General features: G+C 43.0%; 1 long non-coding RNA gene across 1 annotated transcript; it reads right to left on the bottom strand.

Annotated features, from left to right (window-relative positions):
• Positions 1 to 10542: 10542 nt before the first annotated feature.
• Positions 10543 to 16151, bottom strand: LOC309629590. Its single transcript, XR_014245123.1, has 2 exons — positions 16005 to 16151; positions 10543 to 15945 (listed from the first exon to the last, which is right to left on the bottom strand). It is a non-coding gene; the product is annotated as an uncharacterized lncRNA (long non-coding RNA).
• Between the last annotated feature and the right edge of the window lie 400 nt (positions 16152 to 16551).

The raw sequence follows: 16551 nt of genomic DNA, 5'->3' as shown, positions 1-16551 counted from the left end.
GCTATTGTAAATAGAGCTGCAATGAACATTGTGGTACATGACACTTTTTGACCTATGGTTTTCTCAGGGTATATGCCCAGTAGTGGGATTGCTGGGTCGTATGGTAGTTCTATTTGTAGTTTTTTAAGGAACCTCCATACTGTTCTCCATAGTGGCTGTATCAATTTACATTCCCACCAACAGTGCAAGAGTGTTCCCTTTCCTCCACACCCTCTCCAGCATTTATTGTTTCTAGATTTTTTGATGATGGCCATTCTGACCGGTGTGAGATGATATCTCATTGTAGTTTTGATTTGCATTTCTCTAATGATTAATGATGTTGAGCATTCTTTCATGTGTCTGTAGGCCATCTGTATATCTTCTTTGGAGAAATGTCTATTTAGGTCTTCTGCCCATTTTTGGATTGGGTTGTTCGTTTTTTTGTTATTGAGCTGCATGAGCTGCTTGTAAATCTTGGAGATTAATCCTTTGTCAGTTGCTTCATTTGCAAATATTTTCTCCCATTCTAAGGGTTGTCTTTTGGTCTTGTTTATGGTTTCTGGTCTTCCTGATTCTACTCTTGTCCTGCTGTAGATCACTCTCCCCAGAGCAGCCAGAGCCATCTTTCAGGGACAAGCCAATCCCACTATTGTTCTGCTCATAACCCTCCAAAAGCTCCCACAGAACTTCTGATATATTTCAGACTTCTTACCACAGTGCACGAGGCTCTGCATGATATGGCTCCAGCCTTCCTCTCCAGCCACACGTCTTATTACTCTCCCTCTCAGCCACATGGCCTCACCTGCTCCTTCAGTGTGCCGAGTTTGTTCCTGCCTTAGAGCCATGGGATTTGTTGCTAGCAATGCTTAAAATGCTTTGTGAAGATTTCTTCATGACTGGCTCCTTAGTATTTAGAACTTAACTCAGTACTATCACTCCCTAATGAAACACCCCCAAACTCAGTGGCTTCAGAACAGCAGTTATCTATTTTGCTTATTATCTGTCTGTAATATGGGTAGGGCTTGATGAGGAAGATGCATTTTTGTTCCACATGGCAACAGCTGGGGCAAATCAACCGAGATCTTAGGATCTGCTTCAAAGATGGCTCACTTCCATGGCTGGCACACTGGGGCTAGCAGTCGTCTGTTAGTTAAACCAGGGTTGAAGGCAAGGGACCTTGGTTGTTCAAGGGGTCCCAAGAGAGTCAGGTGGAAGCTGTGATGTCTTTTATGACCCAGCCTAAGAAGTCACATAGCATCGCTTCTATTGTACTTTATTAATTTTGCAAGTCGAAACATCTGTCCAGGGACTTCCCTGGTGGTCCAGCAGTTAAGACTCCGGGCTTCCACTGCAGGGAGCGCAGGTTCCATCCCTGGTCAGGGAACTAAGATCCCACGCGATGCGCGGCCAAAAAGTAAATAAATAAATAAATATTTTTTAAAAACCCAAACAAAAAGAAACACCTGTGCAAGTTCAAGTGGAGGAAACACAGGCTCTACCACTTGAAGGGGGAGTGGCAGGGTTCTGCAACAGCACACAGAAATAGGAATATTGCTTTTCTGGATGATTCTCTCTGCCACAGCTACCTCCTCAGTGCAGCCTTCCCTGACAGCCCGATATAAATTCGCTTCTCCTCCTCACCCCAAAGAGTCATTCTTTACCATTTCAGTCTCTGGCTTATTCACAGCAAGTTAAGTTGTCTTGCCCATTTATTTGCTCACTTGCCACCTGTTGCAAGAATATAGTCCCACCTCCCGCCCGCTCCTCCAAGAGCAGGATCCTTGCATGAAGGGAGGCCAGACCACAGTCTGTTGCACTAGGTTCTGGCAGTTGCAGTGGGAGAGGTGAAGGTTATTTAGCGATATGTAAAGGTGGAGACACTGGTATTTGTGACTGACTGGCTGTGTGGGGTGAAGGGGGAAGGGAGGACCCTGGATTGCTGGTCCATCTCAGAGCGAGGAATACCATGGCAATGAAGGTGTGCATGGCTTAGGAGTGCCTGGCAGAGGCCACGCTGAGCGCTGCATTATTGGGGGTAAGTGGTGTTAATGTGTGTGGAGAGTCTAGTTGGATGGTCACCATACCCCTTTCTTGACCTTCCCAAGAGTCCAGGCCCATCTCCCAGCTCTCTTCCAGTTAGGTACGGGCCAGGTGAAGTGATGGCCAAAGAAATGTAAGTGGCAGCTGAAGTATGCCACTCTAAGGCATGGTATTAAAAGCCATCCCACAACATCCTGCCCCCTTCTCCTTCCTTATAGGAGGAGTGTGAACCATGGCAGCATCACAGATGGGAGAGGCCTGGGCTCCTGAATGACGGGTAGAGTCGAGAACCACCTCTTCACAACCTTTTTTTTGGTTCATGACACAACAGTTTTGAAGAGAAAAGGACAGTTGTAGAGTATCCCCACGTACAGGATTTATCTCAATGTTTCTTCATGTTGTTATTTAACTTCCTCCTCTATTCCTTGCATTTCCTGCAAATGGAAAGTCAGCTCTGTAGCCTGATTCGATTCAGGTTAACTTTTTTTAGTAAGAAGTATTTCAAAGTCAATGTTGTACTTTAAATTGCATCCTATCAGGAGGGACATCAACGTCTGGGGTCCCACCTTCAGTGATGTTATGTTTGAAGACTGAGCTTAGGTGGTGGTTGCAGATTTCTCCATCATAAAGTCACTTCCCCCTTTGCAATGAGTATGTAAACTGTGGGGTAACCTTTGGTCACCATTGTGACATCCTGTTCCTGAACAATATTTCACCTAATATTTTTAGCATCCACTGTGGTTCCTTCCCTCAACTGTTAATATTTAGTATTTTTCAAGCATTTCTTGAGCAACTTACTATGTACTGTGCCCTCTTCCAAGGGTTTTACCTGTATTTTCTTTAATCATCACCATAACCCTATGAGATAACTTTATTTTCTCCATTTTATAAATGAGGGAACTGAGGCATAGAGAGGTGTATTAGTTTCCTATTGCTGCTGTAACAAAACTCCACAAACTCAGTGGCTTAAAACAACACATTTATTACCTTAGCATTCTGGAGGTCAGAAGTTTGAAATGGATCTCACTGGACTAAAATCAAGGTGCAGGCAGGGTTGCTTTACTTCTGGAGGATCTAGGGAAACATCTGTTTCCTGACCTTGTCCAGCTTTTAGTGGCTGCCTGCATTGCTTGCCTTATGGTCCCCTTCCAGCTTCAAAGCCAGCAATGCTGGGTCGAGTTCTTCTCATATAGCATCTCTCCGATCTTGTTTCTATTGTCACATCTCTTCTGACTCTGACTGAATCTCACTTGAGTCTCCCTCATCCATTTTTAAGGACCCTTGTGATTACACTGGACCTACCTGCATAACCCAGAACAACCTCCATATCTTAAAGCCAGCTGATTAGTCCACCTTAATTCCACCTGCAACCTTAATTCTCCTTTGCTATATAACCTAATATATTCACAGTTTCTGGGGATTAGGACATGGACATCTTTGAAGGGGCCGTTATTCTGGCTACCACAGAAGGTAACTTGCTTTGTTCACACAGCAAGTAAGTAGCAGAGCTGGGATTTAGGCTCTGGAAGTCTGGTTCCAGGGCCCACATTTTTGATCCCTATGTTTTGCTTTGTTTTTTATTTTTTATTTTTATTGAAGTATAGTTGATTTGATCCCTATGTTATGCTTCCTATACAAATGTATAGTAACAGGTTTGGAATAGTTTATTATGACTTGCATAATCCCTCCAGCCACGCTTTTCCCCTGATTTCATAAGTTATCATGAAATTCTCTATTACATTTTGGCTTCCCACAGTATGCTATAATGTCTAGATCCAGAGTCTGGGGCTAGCTGGCTTGGGTTCGAGTCCCAGCTAGGTTATTTACTTGCTATATGATTTGGGCATGTTATTAAAGTTCTCTGTGCCCTAGTTTCCATAATGTAATGTGGGAAATTAATGATATTTATTCTATAAGGATATTGTGAGGATAAAAAGAGTCATTATAATTAAAATGCTTACATAGCAAGTTCTGTGTGTTACCTAGAATTGTTTATTACTTCTGCATATTCCTAAGAGATCACCTGGTCAGATCGGTTTTCTGGCCCTGATCTTTCATCTACAGTCATCAAGTGACACAGGGAACAGTCCTGTCACGAAAAACACAAAGCTTCAGTAGAAGACAAGTGGCCCTGTTACAGCGACCACCAGCACTGGTATGAAGAGCCAAGGCCAAAGTTTCTTTGAGTGAGCACCAGAGAAAATTTGATCTCTTTTCTAAAAAAAATCTGTCAACCTTTATAGTTTGGAGAATACTGACATATTTGCAGCATTGGCTTTTTTTGTCATTAAAAAAAAATTTTTTTTTAAATACGCTTTATTTTTTAGAGCAGTTGTAGACTTACATACAAATTGAGGAGCTAGTACAGAGAGTTCCCACATACCCAACTTCCTCTACTATTAACGTCTTACGTTAATATGGTACTTTTGCTCCAATTAATGAACCAATATTGATAAATAATCATTAATCATTAACTGTGCTTTATTCAGATTTCCTTAATTTTTACCTAATGTCCTTTTTCCGATCCAAGATCCCATTACACTGAGTTACACTGAGTTATCATGCCTAAGGCTCCTCTTGGCTGTGAGAATTTCTCCTTGGTTTTGATGACCTTGACGATTTTGAGGAGCATGAGTCCCTTTTGTACAATGTTTTTCTGTTGGAATTTGTCTGGTGTTTTTCTCATGGTTAGACTGGAGTTATGGGTTCTTGCGAGGAAGACCACAAAGATAAAGTCCAATATTCATTGTATCATATGAAGGTGCACACTATCAACATGAGTTATCTCTGTTGATACTGACCTTGATCACCTGGCTGAGATCATGTCTGTCAGGTTTCTCCATTGGAAAGTTACTCTTTTCCCCCTTTCCACACTGTGCTCTTTGGAAGGAAACCACTATGCCCAACACACACTTAAGGACTGGGGAATTATGCTCTAGCTCCTTGATGAATGACTTAGTTTCCTAGGGTTTTGTAACGAAGTACCATAAATGGGTGACTTTAAGTGACAGAAATTTATTCTCCCACATGTTCTCACTGAAGCCTCTAGGGGAGAATTTGCTCCATGCCTCTCTCCTGGCATCAGGTGCTGCTGGCGACCCTTGGCATTGCCAGGCTTGTAGATGCATCACTCCAGTCTACCTCCACTGGCACACAGTGTTCTCCCCCTGTTGTCTTTGCGGCCTTCTCTTCTTCTGATACGAACACCAGTTACATTGGATTGGGGCCCACCCTAATGACGTCATCTTAACTTGATTCCATCCGCAAAACTCTTTCCAAAGAAGGTCACAGGCAGAAAGTCTGGGGTTTAGGACTTTAAAATATCTTTTTGAGGGACACAATTCAACCCATAACACAGGGGAATATCTACATAAATTATCTGGAATTCTTCTGCAAAGGAGATTTATCACTTCTTTCCTATTTATGTATTTATTTAATTTATTTTATTTTTATTTTTTATTGAAGTATAGTTGATTTACAATGTTGTGTTAGTTTTAGGTGCACAGCAAAGTGATTCAATTATACATATACATATAACCATTCTTTCTCAGATTCTTTTCCCATATAGTTCACTACAGAGTATTGAGAAGAGTTCCCTGTTCTATACAGTAGGTCCTTGTTGATTATCTATTTTATATATAGTAGTGTGTGTATGTTAATCTCATACTCCTAATTTATCCCTCCCCCCCACTTTTCCCCTTTGGTAACCATAAATTTGTTTTCTAAATCTGTGAGTCTGTTTCTGTTTTGTAAATAAGTTCATTTGTATCAATTTTCTAGATTCCGCATGTAAGTGATATCATATGTTATTTGTCTTTGTCTGACTTACTTCACTTAATATGATAATCTCTAGGTCCATCCATGTTGCTTCAAATGACATTATTTCATTCTTTTTTTATGGCTGAATAATATTCCATTGTTTATTTATACACCACATCTTCTTTACCAATTCATCTGTTGATAGACATTTAGGTTGCTTCCATGTCCTGGCTATTGCAAATAGTGCTGCTATGAACATTGGGGTGCATGTGTCTTTTCAAATTATGGTTTACTCCAGATACATGCCCAGGAGTGGGATTGCTGGATCATACAGTAGTTCTATTTTTAGTTTTTTAAGGAACCTCCATACTGTTCTCCATAGTGGAGAATATTTACATTCCCACCAACAGTATAGGAGGGTTCCCTTTTCTCCACACCCTCTCCAGCATTTATTATTTGTATTCTTTTTCATGATGGCCATTCTAACTGGTGTGAGGTGATACCTCATTGTAGTTTTGATTTGCATTTTTCTAATAATTAGTGATGTTGAACATCTTGTCATGTGCGTTTTTGGCCATCTGTATGTCTTCCTTTGAGAAATGTCTATTTAGATCTTCTGCCCATTTTTTTGTTTTTTTCTGCCCATTTTTTGGTTGGGGTTTTTTATTTTTTTGATACTGAGCTGCATGAGCTGTTTGTGTAACCCAGCAGAACCCTATGGGTCTTTCCTGGGACAGGCCTTCCCCCATATCCTCTGCTTTAGCTCCTCTCTGAAGTACCTAGATAACAGTATTTGATGCACATTTCCTGAGTTGTTTTACAGAAGTGAAAACCCCCCATTAAATGGAAGATGTTAACTACCTGATGACCATGAGCACATAGCCTCCTGGAGCCTAAGGGCTGATAAGGTTAACCCCTGTGACACTGCCTGGTTACCTCACCTTCAGCCAATCAGAGAAGTGTGTACCAGCTGATCACTTACCCTGGGACCCCCACTCCCTCACCTGGATTTTACAAATGCTTTGCTGAAACCCTTCAGAGAGCTCGGGGCTTTTTAGGGCATGAGCCACCCGTCTCCTTTCATGGCCCTGCAATAAACCTTTCTCTGCTCCAAACTCTGACATTTGGTTTGTATGGCCTCACTGTGCACCGGGTACATGAACTTGCACTAACATTTGTATATTTTGGAGATTTATCCCTTGTTAATCACTTTGTTTGCAAATATTTTCTCCCATTCTGTGGGTTTTCTTTTTGTTTTGTTTATGGCTTCCTTTGCTGTGCAAAAGTTTTTAAGTTTAATTAGTTCCCATCTGTTTATTTTTATTTTCATTACTCTAGGAGGTGGATCCAAAAAGATATTGCTGCTATTTGTGTCAAAGAGTGTTCTGCCTATGTTTTCCTCTAGGAGTTTTATAGTATCCAGTCTTATATTTAGGTCTTTAATCCATTTTGACTTTATTTTTGTGTATGGTGTTAGAGAATGTTCTGATTTCATTCTTTTTTTTTTTTTTTTTTTTTTTTAATTTTTTTTATTTATTTATTTATTTATTTATTTATTTATGGCTGTGTTGGGTCTTCGTTTCTGTGCGAGGGCTTTCTCCAGTTGTGGCAAGTGGGGGCCACTCCTCATCGCGGTGCGCAGGCCTCCCATTATCGCGGCCTCTCCTGTTGCGGAGCACAGGCTCCAGACGCGCAGGCTCAGTAATTGTGGCTCACGGGCCTAGTTGCTCCGTGGCATGTGGGATCTTCCCAGACCAGGGCTCGAACCCGTGTCCCCTGCATTGGCAGGCAGATTCTCAACCACTGCGCCACCAGGGAAGCCCCTGATTTCATTCTTTCACAGGTATCTGTCCACTTATTGAAGAGACTGTCTTTTCTCCATTGTATATTCTTGCCTCCTTTGTTTTAGAGTAATTGACCATATTTCTGGGCTTTCTTCTTTTTTAAAAAAATTTTTATTCATTTATTTATTTTTGGCTGCATTGGGTCTTCGTTGCTGTGTGCGGGCTTTCTCTAGTTGTGGCGAGTGGGGGCTACTCTTCTTTGCGCTGCACGGGCTTCTCATTGCGGTGGTTTCTCTTGTTGCAGGGTAGGGGCTCTAGGTGCGCGGGCTTTTGTAGTTGTGGCACGTGGGCTCAATAGTTGTGGCTCACGGGCTATAGAGCACAGGCTCAGTAGTTGTGGCTCTGGGCTTAGTTGCTCCGCAGCATGTGGGATCTTCCCGGGCCAGGGCTCAAACCCGTGTCCCCTGCATTGGCAGGCAGATTCTTAACCACTGCGCCACCAGGGAAGCCCCCTATTTCTGGGCTTTCTATCCTGTTCCATTGATCTATATTTCTGTATTTCTGTTTTTGTGCCAGTATCATACTGTTTTCTTTTCTTTGGCCACACCATGCAGCTTGCAGGATCTCAGTTTCCCAACCTTGGATTTAACTCTGGGCCACTGCAGTGAAAGCCTGGGATCCTAACCACTAGGCCACTGGGGAACTAGTACCAGACTTTTTTTTTTTATGGCTGTGTTGGGTCTTCGTTTCTGTGTGAGGGCTTTCTCTAGTTGTGGCAAGCGGGGGCCACTCTTCATCGCGGTGCGCGGGCCTCTCACCATCGCGGCCTCTCTTGCTGCGGAGCACAGGCTCCAGACGCGCAGGCTCAGTAATTGTGGTGCACGGGCCCAGTTGCTCCGCGGCATGTGGGATCTTCCCAGACCAGGGCTCGAACCCGTGTCCCCTGCATTGGCAGGCAGACTCTCAACCACTGCGCCACTGGGGAAGCCCCATACTTTTTTGATGACTGTAACTTTATAGTATAGTCTGAAGCCAGGGAGTCTGAGTCCTCCAGCTCCATATAGATATACTCTTTTCCATTATAGTTTACTATGAGATATTGAGTATAGTTCCCTGTGCTATACAGTAGGACCTTGTTGTTTATCTATCTTATATATAATAGTTTGTATATTCTAATTTCAAACTCCTAATTTATCCCCTCCCCCCCCACCTTTCCCCTTTGGTAACCATAAGTTTGTTTTCTATGTCTGTGAGTCTGTTTCTGTTTTGTAAATAAGTTCATTTGTATCATATTTTAGACTCTACATATAAGTGATATCATATGGTATTTGTCTTTCTATGTCTGAATTAATTCACTTAGTGTGATAATCTCTAGGCCAATCCATGTTTATTTATTTAATCATTTATTTATATCAGTATGAACTGCTGCCTTGCTATACCTGTTTATTGGCTCCAGAAGTTGTTCTGGGATTTTCTACATGAACAATCATGTCATCTGTAACTCCTTCCCAATCTGCATATCTTTTATTTCCTTCTCTTGTGTTACAGTAGCTAGGACTGCAAGTACAATGTTGATCAAGAGTGTTGAGAAAAGACATCCTTGCTTTGTACCCAATTATCGGGGGAAAACATCCAGTTTCTCACTGTTAAATATGATGTTAGATGAAGGTTTTTTGTTTTGTTTTGTTTTTTTTGGTCCATTTGGACAATCTCTGTCTTTTAATCTGTGTTTTTAGCCCACTTACATTTTTAAACTATTTTAAAAATATACTTTATTTCTTAGGGCAGTCTTATGCTTACAGCAAAAACTGAGCAGAAAGCAGAGGGTTCCCAGATATTTTCCCCAGTTTGTGGCTTGCCTTCTCATTCGCTTGAGACAATTCACATTTAAAGTGATTACTGGGGGGAAATTCCCTGGCTGTGCAGTGGTTAGGATTCTACGCTCCCACTACAGGGGTCACGGGTTCGATCCCTGTTTGGGGAAATAAGATCCACAAGCCTCACGGCACAGTCAAAATAAAAAAATAAAATAAAGTGATTATTGGTATCATCAGATTAATATCCACCATGCTGGTAACTGTTTTTTCTTTGCTGTACCTGTTCTTTACTTCTTTCCTCTCCTCTTCTTTCTACTGTCTGTTTTTTTTTTATATATATAAATTTATTTATTTTATTATTTTTGGCTGCGTTGGGACTTCATTGCTGCGTGCGGGCTTTCTCTAGTTGTGGCGAGCGGGGGCTACTCTTTGTTGCAGTGTGCTCGGTGGCTTCTCTTGTTGTGGAGCACGGGCTCTAGGCGTGAGGGCTTCAGTACTTGTGGCTCATGGGCTCAGTAGTTGTGGCTCGCGGGCTCTAGAGCACGGGCTCTAGAGCGCAGGCTCAGTAGATGTGGCACACGGGCTTAGTTGCTCCGCGGCATGTGGGATCTTCCTGGACCAGGGCTCGAACCCATGTCCCCTGCATTGGCAGGCGGATTCTTAACCACTGCACCACCAGGGAAGTCCCTACCGTCTGGTTTTAATTGAGCATTTATATAATTCCATTTTAAACTTTATCTCTTTTTGAAGAAGTTTTGCTGCTATTAGTTATGTTAGTGATTCTGAACTGACAGTGATTTTGTTCCCTAGGTGACATCTGCCAGTGTCTGGAGATATTTTTGGTTGTCACAACTGTGGGAGGGCTACTGGTATCTAGTAAGTGGAGGCCAGTGATGCTGGCCATTGCATTGCATCCTACAATGCAAAGTTCTGTCTCCCACAGCAAAGAATAGTCTGATCCAAAATGGCAGTAGTGTGGCTATTGGCAAACAATGAATTAGATAAAAAGAACCAATGTATATTAGTCAGGAAAGGCTGGGTTAAGGTTATAAAAAGGATCCCAAGAACCTTATTGACTTGGAGCAACTTATTTCAAGGAAGCGATCTTACCAATGTGCCTGGAAGCGGGGGAACTGGAATTATTTGATGAAGAGCACTAATGATTATTGCACAATAATACAGGCTTTTTCCTTTGGTTGCCAAGAAGCTCAGAACTATGTTTTATACACAATAGCAATAATGTTTGTGTTTGTTGTCTTCCAAGAAGTAGATGCCAAGATGAGGTTAGACCCCAAGAGATTCACCGGGAAAAGACCTGAGAGGGGACCAGTTAGGAAGCTGGAGGAAGAGGTTGGGAGAGCATCAGGCTGTGTGGAGGAGAGAGAAGGAGGGGGAAGGGTAGACACGCAGTCTCAGAGGGCAGTGCACGTCTAAAAAGGTTCTGGCTCTGCTGATGAGGAGTCCTTGAGCTGAAGTTGCCTGTCAGAAGAGTCCCATGTCTCCAGGGTACAGGCCCACCTTGGGGTCCCTGTTGCGCTCAGTCACTGACTGTGAGCGGCCTGAGGGAAATCGTGATGGTCAAACACACTCCCGCAGATGGAGATATGAGAGGCACAGTCTCATGGCCACTTCACTGTACAAATTCTCTTCTCCACAGGTCCAGGGAGCAGCTCCTGCTTGGCTCCTGGAGGTCTCTCTTTCTGAGGGGAAACAGAAGGAGCTTATTGGACAGTCCCCATTCATGCAGCTGATCTCTTGGTTACAACTGGTACTTATCCTCTCTCTGCTCCACTACTTACTCTAAATTTCACTCACCCTCATTGGTCACCTCTGCAGGTTGTAGCTTACCTGGTGGTATGACTCTTGTTACTTGTGGACTAAGAATGCTGCTTGCCATATCAGCAAACAAAGGATGTTGGCCATCAAGCCATCAGCCACTACAGCTGCCCCCAACGGCACACCCTGAGGGGACTGGGGATGGGAAGAACAGGATACAGGCCCTACATAGCTAAGGTGCATATCAAAGGAATGATTTCAAAGAGCCCTGACTCTTGCATCTTCCCATACATGGAAAAGCACTAAATTAACTTGGTGTCTGGTTTTCTTTATCTGATTTTTGTTGCAAAACTCCTATATATCCTGGTTCCTCCTCTCCCTCTTCGGAACAGTCCTTAGAGCTATCTGAGAGGCTGCCTGCGGGGCTTGAAGTCCTCATAAGGTCTGCCAAATAAAACATAACTCTCAACTTTTAGGTTGAGAATTTTTGCAGTTTTTTCAGTCGATATAATCATGACCATCCGAGGCCGGGGTTGCTACACGTGTCCATTCACAGGGAGTACCAAGGGGCACTGATGTGGGTCACGTGGGTTCCCACCCCCTCACCCCCGTCACGGTGGAAAAGCAGTTCTACCTCCATCTGCTCAGCAGGGTCAAGTTCTCTTGCCAGTGTGGTGACTCCTCTCATTGGCAGGACCCTGAGGAGGAGCTGTGGCTTGTAGTTCAGTGAGACCCTGCTTGTGCTACCCTGGCTAGAGCACAGCCCCTTTGGGGGCCAGAACCTTCAGCCATGCAGAGCTGAGTTGCAGGCATGGGAAGCACAAAAGTGGGTCCTGGGAGTGATGGTTAATGGGGCCACTCCTGCTTCCCCGCTTTGGCTCCCAGACCCAGGAGGACTTCCTGGTCCACTGCAGATCACCTTCTCAGGCTTAGCTGGCCTGTTGTCTCTTGGCAGCCTGCTCCCCAGTCTCACTTTGCAGCTTTCCTACCTTGTCTCTAAACTCAGTCTCCAGCTTGGATTAGTTTTGACTCCTCAGGTTGCCTCTAAGCTCCTGCCACCAGGTCCCTGGCTTCCTGCCTCATTGATTCCTCAAGGGCCAGGGCCAGCCCAGCAGGAGCTCAGGAAGCTCAGACTAGCATCTGCTTAAGATCTTAAGTCTAGTGTTACCAAATGGCTCCACAGACCTTTGCCTGGTCAGAATGTCCCGGGACAATACACAAAACAAGAATAGAGCAGACTTTTGGAGGAGGGACCCCGAATTGCTGAGATTATCTATCTTTCTAATTCTTGTTACGCTAATGCCTTGGTTAGAGTGAGGTATTTGATAGGATATACTGAGAGCCCTGCCAGGGCTGGTTGTTTTGTTTGTTGTTTGTTTTGAATGGGTAATTATTCACAGGGTTCAAAATCCAAGAGGCACAAAACAATATTTAGTGAAATGTTTCCCTACTACCTCTGTTTTTCATTCACCCTAGGTCCCCTTTCTAGGCAAAACAAACGTCTTCAGTTCTTCCAGATACCATAACGCACACATTTGTATTTGTTTACCCAGATGATAACACATTGTTCTGAACCTTGTGTGTACGGTTTTAAAAAATCTATCAGTGTATCTTAGAGATCATTTCATTCTATTTTTACTGTTGCTTTGTTGTATGTGTGTGTGTGTGTGTGAATGTACCATAATTTATTTAACCAGTCTACCAATGGACAAGCATTTAGTTTTTTCCTAATCATTTGAGATTGCAAACAATGTGGCAAATAACTGTGTACATTTCAAGTATGTGAGTAGATCTGTAGAGTCATTTCCTAGTGGAGGAATAGCTGGGTCGAAGGGTATTTACGTTTGTCGTTTGAGAGACAACTGCTGAATCACCTTCCATAGAGATTGTATGAGTCAGTCTTCTGCCCTCAAGGTCTGTGTTACTTTACAGTTTTGCCAACATAAATCTTTGCCAACACGAAAGGATGAAACTAGTACCTCAATGTTGTTTTAATTTGTATTAATGCTAGCCATATGAAATTGCCGTGAACTTTAGGTAAAAATAATTGTTGACTATCACCAATTTTACGTAGTTTTATTTCTCTCATTGTAAGACTGAGAATATTTTAATCTTTGTTTTTAAAGATTTTTTTTTTTGATGTGGACAATTTTTAAAGTCTTTATTGAATTTGTTACAATATTGCTTCTGTTTCATGATTTGGTTTATTGGCCGAGAGGCATATGGGATCTTAGCTCCCCGACCAGGGATTGAACCCGCACCCCCTGCATTGGAAGGCGAGGTCTTAACCACTGGACCACCAGGAAAGTCCTGAGAATATTTTAATTTTTAAGAGTCATTTACCTATAATTTTCTTCTCAGAACTTTTGCCATTTTAAAATTTAGGGGTTGCTCTTTACCTATTTAGAGGATCTCTTTTTATATTAGAGAAATTAAGCTCTTCTTCTGTTATATGAATTTTAAAGTATTTTCCCAGTTTGCTACTTGTCTTCTGAATTTGTTTACACAGATTTTACAGGCAAGAATTAAATTTTTGAGGGGATTCCCTGGGTGTCCAGTGGTTAGGACTCAGCGCTTTCACTACTAAGGGCCCGGGTTCGATCACCGTTCTGTTCAGGGAACTAAGATCCCACAAGCCACACGGCTCGACCAAAGAGAAATTAAAGAAAGAAAAAAAAAACCACTTTAAAAATTAAAATTTTAGGGCTTCCCTGGTGGCGCAGTGGTTAAGAATCCACCTGCCAATGCAGGGGACACGGGTTCAAGCCCTGGTCCAGGAAGATCCCACATGCCGAGGAGCAACTAAGCCCATGCCACAACTACTGAAGCCCGTGTGCCTAGAGCCCGTGCTCTGCAACAAGAGAGGCCACTGCAATGAGAATCCCGTGCACTGCAACGAAGAGTAGCCCCCGCTCGCCACAACTAGAGAAAACCCGCACGCAGCAACAAGACCCAAGGCAGCCAAAGATAAATAAATAAATGAATTTTTATAAAAATTAAGATTTTTAAAATTTAGTTGAATTTATCAGTTTTTGTTTTATGGAATGTGATTGAGGTCATAGTTAAAAATGCCTTTTTTTTCCCTCCAAGATTATATGAGAATTTTGTTGTGATTTCTTCTCATACCGGAGCACGTGTACTAGGTGAAATCAGTCATTTCAGGAATCGCTGCTCTGGGACTGAAAACTGCAGCAGCAAGGGATCTGCCTTGCTTCACTGAAAGTTTATGGACTTCAGGATATCGAGGGGAGAGGTTCTGGGTGTTTGGGATTGAGACGACCCTCTGCCAGGAGATGGGCTGGAAGCCAAGACTTACAGGAACCAGATAAGAAGCCTCAGAGGGTATGTATGGTGAGAAAGCCAGGGAGTCCTTGGGCTCGGCTAGCCATGAGAGGATCAGTGTGTCTTACTAGGCCACCTCCAAGCTCTCGTGTTTGTTCCAAATCTACCAGAACAAGCTGCTGCAGCCCAGCCCCGAGCACCAGCAGGGACAAGGGATGGGAGCCTTGGGGTCTACACATTCAGCCTTCTCGCAGGCCCACAGAACTCGCCCTCCTGAGCTCTGACTTGGCATCACTCCAAGGGCTGCCCCATCACATTCTGTCCTTTCTGTCGTTTGTGAGGCTCAGAGGACCTGGTGCCCGTCTCATGGTCTCCCCCTTCCCTGGGGTGCTCTGTAAATACTTGTCCTGCCCTGTCCTGTACTGGGCACTGAGGGTGGAGAGAAGAACAGTGCAGAATCCAATGGGGTTCTGCCCCCAGGAGCTCACCACTATGAGAGCGCACCTCTCCCTGGGGTCCCCAGGGCAGCCCCCTCTCCCTCAAATTCTTCATGACTCCTGTTGTGATGGCTTAGCTTTTCCTTTCTTTTCTTTTCTTTTTTCCAAATTAAGGAATATTTTACATTCAATAAAATGCACAAATCTTAAGAGTTTTCTGACTTTTGATAATGCGTACACCCTTACAACCCAAATCCCAATCAAGACATGGAAACTTTCAGTCACCACAGAAAGTTCCTGGTTGACACTTCCAGTTAAACCTCCCCAACCCTAACCCATTGGTCAGATTTCTATTGCCTTAGCTTAGTTTTGCCTGTTATAGAACTTCAAAAAATGGAACTCTTTTTGTTCTAGCTTCTTTCACTCAGAATAATAATTTTGAGATTCATTCATGTTGTTGCATATGAGCAGTGCATTCCTTTTTATTGTTGACTAGGAGATGTAAGTTCATAGTGGTGAACTCCTAGAGGAAGAATACCGTTTTTTTAAAGATTTTTTTTGATGTGGACCATTTTAAGGTCTTTATTGAATTTGTTACAATAGTGCTTCTGTTTTATGTTTTGTGGTATTTTTGGCCTCGAGGCATGTGGGATCTTAGATCCCAGACCAGGGCTCGAATCTGCACCCCCTGCATTGGAAGGAGAAGTCTTAACCACTGGACTGCCAGGGAAGTCCCAAGAACACCATTTTTATAGTTGAATAGTTATACCACAATCCATTTATCCACTTATCTGCTGATGGACATTTGAGTTGTTTCTAGTTTGGAGCTATTACGAATAAAGTTGCTATCAACATCTGTGTACAACATATGAGGACATATATTTTTATTTCTCTTGGGTAATACTTAGGAGTGGATTTGCTAGGTCTCTGCTTATGTGCATGTTTAACTTTATTAAAAACAAACAAACAGGGCTTCCTTGGTGGCACAGTGGTTAAGAGTCTGCCTGCCAATGCAGGGGCCATGGGTTTGAGCCCTGGTCGTCCAGGAAGATCTCACATGCCGCGGAGCAACTAAGCCCGTGCACCACAACTACTGAGCTTGTGCTCTAGAGCCTGCAAGTCACAACTACTGAAGCCTGCGCACCACAACTACTGAGCCTGCGCACCTAGAGCCTGTGCTCCGCAATAAGAGAATCCACTGCAATGAGAAGCCTGCACACCACAATGAAGAGTAGCCCCCGCTCACCGCAACTACAGAAAGCCTGCGCACCACAACGATGACCCAACACAGAGAAAAATAAATAAATAAATAAATAAATAAAAAACAGACAAACACAACCCTCCAAACTGTTTTCCAAAATGGTTGTGCCATTTTATACAACCCCTGGTAGAGTGTATAAGTTGTAGTTGTACCAAATTTTTACAAATGTTTGGTGTTGTCAGTATTTTTAATTTTAGCCATTTTAATGGATATAAAGTGGTATCTCATTGTTGTCATGTTGTGTTTTTAACTCAATGCATCTTGGAGATTTTTCCACGTCAGCACATATAGATCTGCTTCTTTAACTTTAATGGCTGCTCAATATTTCACGGGATGGATGTATCATAATTTATTTAACTAATCCTCTGTTGATGGACAATAATGTTCTTTCTATCTTTGACAATGCTGCCACAAAC

The sequence above is a fragment of the Balaenoptera borealis genome (assembly GCF_965194805.1).
Source record: "Balaenoptera borealis genome assembly, chromosome: 5".
Taxonomy (NCBI): Eukaryota; Metazoa; Chordata; class Mammalia; order Artiodactyla; family Balaenopteridae; genus Balaenoptera; species Balaenoptera borealis.
The sequence above is the reverse complement of the archived record's forward strand: the minus strand, read 5'-3'. Positions and strand labels throughout refer to the sequence as shown.